The sequence below is a fragment of the Taeniopygia guttata genome, chromosome 1 (assembly GCF_048771995.1).
Source record: "Taeniopygia guttata chromosome 1, bTaeGut7.mat, whole genome shotgun sequence".
NCBI lineage: Eukaryota > Metazoa > Chordata > Aves > Passeriformes > Estrildidae > Taeniopygia > Taeniopygia guttata.
This window is the reverse complement of record NC_133024.1, coordinates 8,655,393-8,667,881: the sequence shown is the minus strand read 5'-3', so window position 1 is coordinate 8,667,881 and position 12,489 is coordinate 8,655,393.

The following is a 12,489-nucleotide window of genomic DNA, read 5'->3' as shown; positions in this document are numbered from 1 at the left end:
AGCTCCAGTCCACTGTTCAGAGATCACTTTGTCTGCAGAAATAAGATGGGCAGAAATATGCACAGCTTTCACTAATGGAGAACGCTCTGAATGTGTTCACTTCTCATATCAAATAATACTACTTGTTAACCAACAGAAATGGAAACTGTCACATCAAAACTGTGGGTGTCTTTTTCAGAGTCTCCTCAGAATTAATGTCTTCTGGTTGTTTCTTCCTCCAGTTTCCAGATGTGCCTGTATAACTTAACTTTCATGTAACCTGTCAGGAGTTTATTCAGGAAATAGAGATGTCCTGCTGGCCAAATCTGTTTTTTTAATGGTAACCCTGCAGGTTGTATGCTACTAGCACAGGTTTTATGCCAAGAATTTCCTTGGCATTAAAAGGTGGAGGTTAAAAGTCGGTCCTGCCTTGCAGCTGCTTTTAGTGAGCTTTGGCAAAGGTTCACCAGTCTGTCCATAAATGTACGGTGTCATTGCCATATAGGAACATTAATCAATGTTATCTGCTGCAGAACTGTCTTGCATTGTGATTTTGACAAGAACTGCAGACAGGATCACATGTTCCCATTATTTATAATATTTTTAGTAAATCAGTAATAACATTACATTAAGTTTATTTTAAGGGTTAATTTCAACAGCAAGCATTCTTTCAGAGAGTAAGAAAATAACCCTAATTATACTTCCCCTCCAGAAGCTCCTTTTGTGAACAGTATAAGGTGATACCAACTATCTCTCTCTGTTTTGGAAGGTTTAGATTTTTTGTTATTTGAGTAATACCCAGCTGCAGCAGGAGTTTCTTAAGATGTAAAGTCATCAGGAGAGAAAATATGCAACAGTGTATGTTTTTTGTGTGTGGTAGTTTTACAGAGGACTCTGTGCTTTCCCACTGCAAAATGGAGACAGCACAAGACAAACATGAGATTTTTTTATAAGGAAAGAAAGTCACTGTGATTTTCAGATCTCAACTTTTAATGCATGACAAATATATTTTTATCTACTGTCTCACTTAAATGCTTGGATGTACCTTAGGAAAACTCCAGTTATTCTCATGGATATAGGAACCCAGGGGTCTTGATACAGATAGCTTGAGCAGCACCTGGCTGATACCTAAAGCAGCCAAGTGAAGTCACCCACCCAGCTGTCACTTTTTTGAGAATGAGAGGAAGAGGAAAGGTTTCATCAGGAGCTATATTCACCTCATGTTTCTAAGAAAGCTATAGTAGAATGTCAAGTTCAGCAGTTGGCAGTGATATAGTGTGGGTATAAATGGACACAGTTTTCAGAATATGGGGAGCTGAAGTCCATTGGAGGATGTATGGTTGCTGAGATACAGAAATGATAAAGGACATAGTAATATATAGATGGAGAAATTAGACAATCTTATGCTTATGTCTTTAAAGCAGAGACATAATTTCGTGCCTTCATCTGAACACCCAGCTCCAAAAAAGATATTTTTCTCCTTTTGTTGTCCAAAGTTATCAAATATAATATTGTTTTGAAGCTTAGTGTGTATCATAGCACTTGTGTTCTTGACATATATATGTAGAATTTACATATTTCTTTCCAACCATTAAAACACTCCCAAGACTTTCAACACCTCTTCTATTATTATTCTTATTGTTATTATTATTGATTTAATCTTGTAATTTTATAAACCAGTGCTTCACTAATGTTGGTTGTGTACAAATTGATAGTCCCTGACACGAGGGACTTATATTTTAATTGGATGGTTCCTGTCTTGGGAAAAAAAAAAATTATATTTATGCTCTAACATCACCATCCTTTTAGCTCACCAGTAACATCCTACGAAGACATGCCAAAATGATTTTCAAATGGTGCTGAATCAGCCATTCCTCTTCAGCAGCCATTCTTGCAGCAGAACCAACCTGTGCCATGCCAGCAGCCTGCCTTTTTTTGCTCAGGATTTGAAAGAAGGTCACACAGGTTAGGGCAAGTCCTGCTCCTCTTTACACAAGGTGGGAAAAACCAGAACTACATTCAACAGCAAAGTAAGAGCAGAGAAATCCATCAAGGAGGAGTTAAGAGATGGGAGACCTGACTGCAGCTGGTGCTCACTGAAACTTCTGCTTGAAGAGGGAAAAGTTATGTGTTAGGTTCAGGTGGTACCTTAATCCAGTGAAAACAGTATTTATCCTGTATGGATGCAGAAAGAAGAGGTTCTTGTGCTCTGGAAAGCTTTCATAAAGAAACTTATGTCCTAGAAAATAAAAGGCAACTCAAGTCTTTGTCCTTTGATATCGACCTCTTTCCATTGCAGATGACAGCGAGCCCTCCTTGTTTTGTGTTCTGTAACAGAACTCAATTACATGTAAGGAAAATGGATCTGTTTTCAGAACTAAATGTATTACCTGTAATAAGAGGCTTTCTGTTCTTTGAGTATAGAACGATAATAGATTCTTCTAATGTCCTGTCCCTTGTTGAGGCCACAGTGTAGTACTCCTGTCTGGTTGGGGCAGAAGAAAAGGTTAAACCTTCCTCAGTGTCTGTCTGTTCTTGTATAGAGACCAAAAATTGGTGCTGCTTTTGGATGAAAATGTTGCAAATAAGGTTTTGCCAGAGAAAAGAACTTAAGCATCATCTCTAGAACAGAGGATCTGCTGCCCTGTTTTGCCTCCTCATAACCTGTTTTACAATCTTCTTATAACAGGAATTTAATTTTGAAAGGTTTTTCTGGCCACATTGTCATACTCTTTGTTCCTAATTCATTGTACTATTTATTCTTAATTCGCTTCATCGGTCTTGCCTTGAATCAGGAATTACCATTGCATCAATCTGTGTGGTCCCAATTATAAAGACAGGACTGTAATTAGGCATTTATCCCTGTGATATGTATAATGCTGTATTAAGCATCTCAGAGAAATATATTAACCTTAACTGGTTGGAACAATGGTTGGGCCGCCTTGTCTATCAATGCAACTTTGTTACATTTTTGAATAAAAACCTATGATAGCTGATCTTAGCAGTGTTTTTGTTAGCCGTACAATCATGATGCTAATTTGAAGCTGATTATAGACTTTTATTGACTGAACAAAAGCTGAAATTTGCTGACCAAAAAAGGGTGTGTTTTTACCTGTAGGGCTGACCTGGTCAAGAAAAGAAATACATGAAAAGATGGACTTAGTGCAAACATTTATCATGTCCTCAAATGATGCCTCAACTTTTCCTATACCAAAAGTTTCCTAACGTTCATATATATAATTATTTAGCAAATTATATAATCTTTCAATTGTGGAAGAACATGGGACATAACAAGTAAAAGCCATTCCACTCATGCTTGCTGAAATTTATCTGCTGCAAAGAATTAGCTGCTGTATTCAACAATAACAAAGCTCTTGTTTTCAAATAAAGAAGTTAATTGGCTTTGTACAAAATATGCTTATATGGCACATATTACTAATATTGCTTTTGTGAAGGCTCATTACAAAGGAATCTAAAATTGTCTTTTATTACCATTTTTACAATGATCTGTCCTTGACCAAAAATTATACTTAGAAAACCAATGCTAGCATGTCATTATGACTGATTAACTAGTCATTGGCAACCTCAGTGTTTCTGTTGTTACACTCCAATTATGTTTCCAGGTGTAGGCCTTTGAGTTGCTTCTTCCTTATTTTTTTTTTTTTTGGCATTAGTGTCATGGCAGCACTGATGATCTTCCACTTGCTTATACTGTGACACTACAGATAATGAACAGGGCTCTAATTCTCATTGATATAAGAAAGTTTTGCATCCGTTTAAGAAAGATGTGTGTCTCATTATGTACCCATGTGCAATCTAAATAAAGACACACATTATATATCTGCTTGCCAACTGAGAAACATGCACTTGCAACTTCTATTTAATATTTCATGGGTACACATATATGATATGATCCTTTTGGCAAAGATTTTAACAGTTTTGACACTGAAATGGTGGTCTCTGTCTATATGTGTTATCTTTCTACCATAGATCTCTGCAGGCACATAAAAGCTTGGCTTGACAGAGAGTTGGCTGGAACTATTCTATATTTGTCTGAAAAATCATCCTAGAATTTGTCCATGGCAATAAAATTAACTATGTTTACAAAAATACATCTCTCTCAGGCAAATTTTATCAGTGATCATAGATCTTTCTGATCCTAAGTACTCTGTTTCCACTGTTGGTAACTCAAGAGTTTTGAGAAATTCTAGTCCAAAGAAATTTTCTTGACTGTCTAACTCCTCTATTTTTGTTCCTAATTTTCATCTTAATTGTGATGGCTTTTTTCCCTAATTAATGTACTATTACGTCTCATCTAACTACTTTGTTAGATTATTTCTTGGCTGAATTCTTAGTGAGTAGCTTAGTGATATTTATTTATTTTATTGTTTTTAATTCATTTCAAAGAATGTTAGGCAGCTTATGGTAAATAATATTTATATTTATATAAATATATATTTATATAAATATAAATATTTTCTCAAGTTTGTCTCCAGTGTCCTATGATGAATAGTAATTAAGTGTTAATTTTATTTTCTCTATACATAACCATATTACTGGAAAAATCTCAAAAAAAAAAAAGAGTAAAACATCATTTAGACAGTTGAAGAATGAGCAACATCAGAGTTCTTCAAGCATTAGATTTGTCACTGGTGATAACTATCCCTTTCTTTCATAGTCTATGAAACTTTCACTGTGCAATCTCCACACATGTCATATAAAAGTCACAGGCATTGTGGCATTTTATCATCAGCAAACGATGGGCCAGATCCTCAGTGTATCGAGAGTTCTCTCAGCTCCATCTATGCTAATGAAGATTTTCAGCTCACAGCAGCCACAGGTCTGGTGCATTGCCAACAGCATGATGATATTTCACAGTTATTAGATTTTATAGAATTAGTAATTCTAATTTAAGCTTCTTGTGTACCTAGACCCATCCCTCTAACAAATAAAAAGAGGAAGCAAAGTAGAGATTAAAAAATGTCTAAGTAGTGAGTGCTGCAGAGTAGGCAATAATGTTTAATAATCATTATTCCTTCTGGTTCCATCCAGCAATGGTAGGAAATTGTGGATATATGTGTGCTGAAAAAATCTGTATGACCAGCTTGCTCTCTGACTTTCTGTGTGGTTGTGTTTAAAGGGCAGCTCAGACTATACAAACTGAGAGGATAGCCAAAACCATTTTCTTCAGCCAGTCATAGTGTGGACATGGTTTAAGGATGTGTGTATGGATATGGCCTAAGCACCCTAGATCCTCCTTCTGGCAAAACACCAGTGAGGTAAATGTCTCTCCTCTCTTTACCTGCAGTCAGAATCTGTGTTGGCTGATTAAAGTCCAAGATTTCTTGCTCATGTAAGGCCAGAATTATTTTTAGCATTATTTTTAGAATTATTTCTTTATTATTTTTAGAATTATTTTAGAATTATTTTTATAGCATTAATTTCCTATTAAAACCATCTTGGAAAAAAGTGAGAATGAGATCCAAGTTTTTCCTCTAAGTGTATCCTGTCAACAAAGACAGGATTTCAATGGTGTAAGGACTGAGAGACACTAGGTCAATAAAAAATACATTAACAAGCAACTTAACCAGCTTAGCTGATCCTTTAAAAAAATTCTTTGCACTTAGTAAGAAGCACATTATTTCTAAATAAATTAGAACAGAACACAAAGGGATATTTGCTGCTACATAAAAGGAGAAAATGAACTGAAAGGGCAATATGCTGTACTAAGACCATTTGAATATGTGCAGTTTTAATGACAGTTCTAAACCAGCAACTGTTCAATTAAATACAATCTGTCATGGTGGGGAGAGAAGGACACAATCAGGCTAAAGAAAGACATTTCATGGCAAATGGTAACTTATCACTGACTTAAAACATGTGTGTGTGGTGTTTAAATAACATTAGACAATTACAGAAATTTAAAAATTATGAGCTTGTAAGTGGATTTTTTTTTCTATTATTCATCCCTTTTTAGGCTGTTTCTGCAGTGCAGAACACACACTTTCCTTTATTTGCCCTTTCAATTCTTGGAGAACGTTTGTGAAAGTTAAGCAATAAAGTTATATTTGCTTACAGTTCACCAATAATTCCAGCTGAGAGCAACTCCTGTGCTATTCAGATATTTAGGGCTTAATGGTTTTTTACCTTTTCAAAACTCCATCTGCACTGCATGTTTGTGCAGCATTACAGGGCACACTGCAGTGCATTTTCTTCATACCTTGTGGTCACTTAGTACTCACTGCATAAACAGTGTTGCTCACATGAAGAAGTCATAGGGGTTTCAAAAAGGCATTGCAATCTAAAAATCACCAAGTAAAAATCAAAGAAGAAAAGATAGCAAGGAGTGTAGGGGTAAAAATAAAAGACCATGATGCTCCTAAGAGCTAAGGGCACCATGTATCTCAAGGAGGATTATATTATACATTCCAGAAGTTAAAAATAATTGATATTCAATATAAAATGGAGGCAGGGAAGAGAAACCTTTTTTGGGGCATATTCTTTTAAGACCACAACAGTAAAACGCCATTATACCTACTTACCATTTTTCTGCAATTTGGAATGTGTCTATCATTAGCAAAACCAGCCAGCTTAATCACATTAGACCAAAGCTTTTGGGGGACATTTAACTCTTCATATCTCTCAAGTGCCCTGATTTAATTGGGACATCCTGAACTTTCACAGTAAATCAGAATTCGAGCTGTCCTCCAACCAGCAGGCAAATTCTCACTTTACCTTATTCTCCCCCTATGCTGGCACTTTCCAGAGGGTGAACAGAGGTCTGATAAGACATGGACACAGAAATGTCAGATGTCACTCTATTTAAATACAAAGGCATTTTAAGGTTGGTTACTTGGGCAGAACTGCGTGTGCATATAAATTGCCAGTTCCAGTGGATTAAAAGCAAGAAATATACCGTTTGGATTAATATATATGCAATTCAATTACACTTTCACTTTAAAACCACTCTAGGAGCTTCTGTTTTCCATGCCTTGTGCTTGGAAAGAATGCTAATTTAACATGCCAAGTCCATTTACTTCTTGTCTAATTTCAATGATTATTTGTATGAAACTTACTGAGAATTTTTGATTGACTTTTTTTTCATTGGAAAGTGCCTAGTCATAGAAATTTGTGCCAAGAAGTATCTGTTTCAATGACAGCTTATTCAGGAAACTTTCTCTGCTTATGGTGGGGAAGAACATTTGGTCAAGAGTAGAAATAGAGCTCAGAGTAATAAAAAGCACACTAGAATGGGAAACCTTACCACTCCAAGCATGCCATTCTAAGGTTTCTTATATTTTAAAACGGGACTTTCATGGCACTGGCATGAAAGTTAGGAGGCATTCCTGTAATTTTTCTGTGGACTACCATTGGAATACTTTCCTAAATTACATATATACATATAAAAATTTATTTTTACGAAAAGAAATCCATTTTACATGCAGCTTCTGAATATTTTTAGTTGTGAGATTGACTTGTGTGTTTAGTGGAAGACCCTGTGATTGATCACTGTCACCTTTTAACCCTGTGCCTCTTGGCAAAAACCACTTACAAACCTGGAGCATGGAAATTCAACTTCAGTATAACACAAGCAGTAAAAGATGTGAAATACAGAATAGCAGCAAATAGTAATACATAAATATAAATATTTAGTGTGGAAACCTAGCCAAGGGAGTTCATCCACTGTTAATACAATGAAGATTCTTCCTCCGCGAATGTTTCTTGTAACTGATCATATTTCTCTCAAGTTACACCCCACCCCACCTGGTGGTTTTTCAACTGCACCAAGGATCACAGCAGCTTTACTTCTTGCTCTGTGTAAGTAGGAAGAGCTAGAGAAGCTCTGAGAGAGGTGGACCATGTCCCAGGCACTTGGGAAGTGCCACCAGCTGGGTTTCACTGCAGCATTCGAGCAGCTGCTCAGAGCCTGGCGTCGTTTCCAGGCTGCAGAGCAGTCGCTTCTTTCCCTCCAACTGCAGCACTATGAACATGATGCACATGTCCAGCAGAGCTGGAGTTGCTGCCTCCAGGTGTTGTGTCCCTTTGCAGCCACCTGCAGAGTAGGATGAGGTGCCAGCACGCTCACTAACCCTGGAGGAAGGAGCCTGCTCTGCCCTGCCACAACTTCCAGCTGTAAGGTCCAGCACCCTCCAAGGATGGGGCAGGAGAAACAGGGCAGGGAGGAAAGGGGGGACATTTCTGTAATCAAACCCATTAGTGCAGTAGCTTTAATTGTACTGTAGAATCCTTGAAAGCATCTTTTTGAGAACCCAAACTGAGAATTTACTGCATACGGAGGGGTGATTCTGCTTCTGGGAATGCTGAGCCCATTGTAAAAGCAGTGGTTGGGGCTATAAATTCTCACCCTCTACATGTTGGTCTTGTTTGTAAGATGCTAGAACTCCGTTTAAAATATACAGTTTCTGCCTCTCAGGAAATAATTCTTCAGTGGATAAATTATTAAAGCAGCTCAGTTTAGGTGGGTATTTAGGGGGCCTTCTCTAGGCAATGAAGATTCTCCTCTTGATCTGTCTGTGCTTCATCTGTGGAATTGCATTCTCCTACTTTCTCAAGTTTACTCTTCTTCTGCAACTTTTACTCTATGGTTGAATGCTTGTAATTGGTCATTTAACTTTCCTAATAAAACACATTAATTTTTTTGGTTTGGGATGTAAGGTTATATAATTTGTGGGGTTTTATTATCTTTAGTGATCAACCAGGCAAGTGTAATATTTTCTGTAGATTATATTGCATTTTCCTTGTTTATCATTCTTTTTGTATTACATATTCAATATAATGATGCATTTTGCTAATAGGCTCAAAGATACCACAGGCACTAACTATATTACATCCATTACTGATGTCTCATTGCATGATCTAAAAGCAGAAATCTGTATATTTCCTGATGTCTTCCACAGCTTTGTGTATTACTCCAAAGTCTGAGTCCAAATCAGTCATTCTTTTGTTAACTTAAATAATAAAATTTATCTTGTCTGTTAGGATATAGATAACTTGATTCTTTCTTGATTTAGCTTTCCAACTTTATTTATCAGAATTTTTAAGATAAGCAATACAAGAAATCCTAGTAGCAAAAGTGGTAATTGATATATTTGATTGTGTTCTCCTGAGCTTTAGGAAAGCATTGAATATAATGTTGCATTTTCACTGGGAAGTAAAAAAAAAAAGACCACAGAACCATCACAATATAAAAAGCTTTGTTTTTCACTGGAATCACATTTTCTTAGATTTCAGTAACTGGCCATGGTATTTCTGAACTGCTCCAGATAATATGGCACATCCCTGACCATACAGGGACAGGCTCCACTTGGAGAGATAAGACTGCTACTTGGCTCTCAATTACACAAACTATGGTCTATAATCGCAATGAATCTCAAAAAAAAAAAAAAACCAAACAAAAAAAAACCCCAAAAAAAAACCCCAAAATAGAAGTTAAGGATGTCTACTTTATATATAAACATCGAACTTACTGTTGAATTTAGGTTTTTGATTCAATGAGGATCATTATAGGAAGCAATATCATCACCCTTTGAATCTCACAAGGAAAGCAGAACTAGGTCTTGATGATCCCACAGATCAGTGGGTGGATATTAATAGGCATATTTCTGTGTCTAAAGAATATGCCTTTGGTAAATTTCCTGGCTGGATATTTGAGGAAGTCTTACAGAAAAAATGTGTGATTGTGGCAGTTCTTCACTCTGAACATGATGGTACCAGGCTCCATGTGTGCAGTGAATCCTGCCTTTCCTCAGAGAGGGATACTCACTTTCAGCAGCTTAAAAAGCTTCACTTGATCTTAGTAAATGAACCACCTTGCAGGATGCAGTAGCATGAGTCTTTTTAAGGACAAGGCAGGGTAGGGAGTAGGGAGGGTTTCAGCAAGAAATCTGTAATGTTGATAGAGGGGTTCTTCTTCTTTGTTGGACTTGAATTGTACCTCCAAACCATAGCTGGAATGGATTAATCTTGACCTTTCTTAAAAGCTCGATTGATTTTCTTTATGTCAGGAATATGTGTATAGCAAGGAATGGTTATTGCTATAATCTAGCTCCAAAATTGTGGTTTGGGATCAATTAGTAGGTCATGAAGAGCTTCTGGAAGGATATGGCTCAGCACAGCTTCCTAGTAAAGCATAATGTCTATATTCCAAAGGTGTGACTGCCCTCCTGCTCCCTGGCAATAAAATATCCACTGCACATGGCCTATGTTAAATAGCTGTTTATTACAGTGGCACTTTCCTCCACTAAACCTGAGACAATCAATCTTCTGGGTTTTAAAAGCCTTCATTTTTTAATTAACATTAGTGCCAATCTACCTGGAAGAAATGTGGAATTTTCCTTGCCATTTAATCTTATGTGATGCTCACAGTGTAAAAACCAAACAGCCAGTATTCTGCAAGTTCTTAGAACACAGGACTTGCCCCTGACCAATACAGTAAGATGAGACTTTGAAAATGGATAGGAAGATATTACGTTCTAAATTTTGTCTTTCCTTTGAAAGGGAAAAAACACCAAAACTAAACAAACCAAAAGTGTATGTAGTTGTTTTCCCCATTCCAAACCAAGATTATTTGCACAACTGTGCTGAAAGATATAATTCAGGAAAGGCACATTATTCACAAGCTAGAAATGACACTTTTCCTGAGCACTGTAGGAAGGGCAGGCTTTCATCTGCAGCCTGCTATTTATTTCTATAATCCACACAAGAAACAGCCATCACCCAGCCCTGTGAAAAGTGCCTTAGCAAGGCACACATGACACACTAAAAAAAGAAGCAATTGCTGCTGTTTTCCCAGGGAATATGCCACCCTTTACAGGACACAATCGTGATATGATAATGATGCAGCTTATCTGAGACATTCAGTTTAATGTATTCTATTCATCTCTTTGAGGTGTCAGTCTTTAAATCTAATGGTGACAGTCAGGTTTAGGCATGTCCTACAGCAAGATTTCATTCAGAGTCAGCCTACCTGAACAATACAAGAGGGAAAAATGCACTATGGACTTGGCACAGCTCCTCAACATCTCTGTCCCTTCCCCAGCTTGGTTCCAGCCTTTTGCTGCAAAGCCCTCAGAAAGAAGGAATGCCCTTTGGCCAGACAGTAAAATAGCAATGAGGAGGCACAGTCCTTGCAAAAGGATCTTAAGCATTTGGAATTTGCTGCCAAATCTTGTTTTGAATCTATCAGCTTTAATACATCGTGCACTGAGAAGCAGAATGGTGACCCAAATGGAACCATGCACATAAGTGCAGAGTGCTGTCAGTGCCATCAGTGCTGTTTGTAATAATACTCCTCTGGTTTGTTTGTCTCTCCATGATATCCTTCAAGCCATACCTGCTGGCACTGTAATTTCATATAACATCATCAATGCCAATTTATCAAAATTGAGTGGCACTGAGAATCATGCTTTATTTCAGTAGCTTCAGAGAAAAATAAAGGGATTGTCTTGATCTTCTGAGCAAAAACTTGCTAGAAACTTGCAATAAGAAATCCTTTCAGTGAATGTTGTTTGTCTCTAGGATACAATAATAGCACATCTCACAATGCTACTTAGTTTTTCAATGTTTCTGTGTTAAATTAACCTGGATTAACTGAAATTTTAATTGCTTCTGATAAGTTACCATTGCTATCATTCAGGTTTACTTTGCCTGCCTTGCTTGTGTAGTTTGTTACCCCAAGATAAAATTCAGAGATTTGAAGGACCATGTGGTAATTCTGTATCACATTTGGAAAGCCATGCAGCTGAACATCCCTGACCTTTAAAAAAAAAAAATCTGAAAACAAATCAACAAACCAACAAGCCAACAAACTCATCCCATGTATACGAGATTTGGGTCTTGCTTACTTTCTGCATTCTTTAAAGAGAAGTGTAGTGATTGTGTAAACTGGGTGAAAAATGAACAAACTATATTTTTGCTTTGGTCTCACCTTAATTGCCTCTGCCTAAGTGCAACATGACACAGGTTTGAGTCATTCAGAATTGTCACTTCTATAATTAAAATAACTGTTACCAAAAAAGTAGATTCACTGCTGGGATTGAATTGCAGAGCGTGTTTAATTATCATCCCTTCTTTCTAGTTATTATAACATATTATTAATTCAGTTTCTCAAAATATCTTTTTCATTTACAGCCATTGATGGAATAAAATGGGACACAATTTGTTTTCTTTTCTGCTAAGTAGATGATGTACTCTAACAAGAGCAGGTCGACATGACCTTAGCTGTAGTTATACCACATGATAACTACAATAGGGCCTTATCAGAATCTCCTACTCTTTTATGTGCTTGAAAATTCCAAAAATGAAACTAATGTGTTTGAGTAGACCCTCTTCCCTGATAACAAGAGAAAACAAATGCAGTTATGAATTTCTAGATAATATCTGTCTGGGATTCTTCCTAGGTGAAGTTAAAACTAGGAAAAAAAAAACCCATAGTAAAAGGAGTGTGAGAAATAAATGAAAGAAGTTGTTTGAGTAATCATATGACTTTCA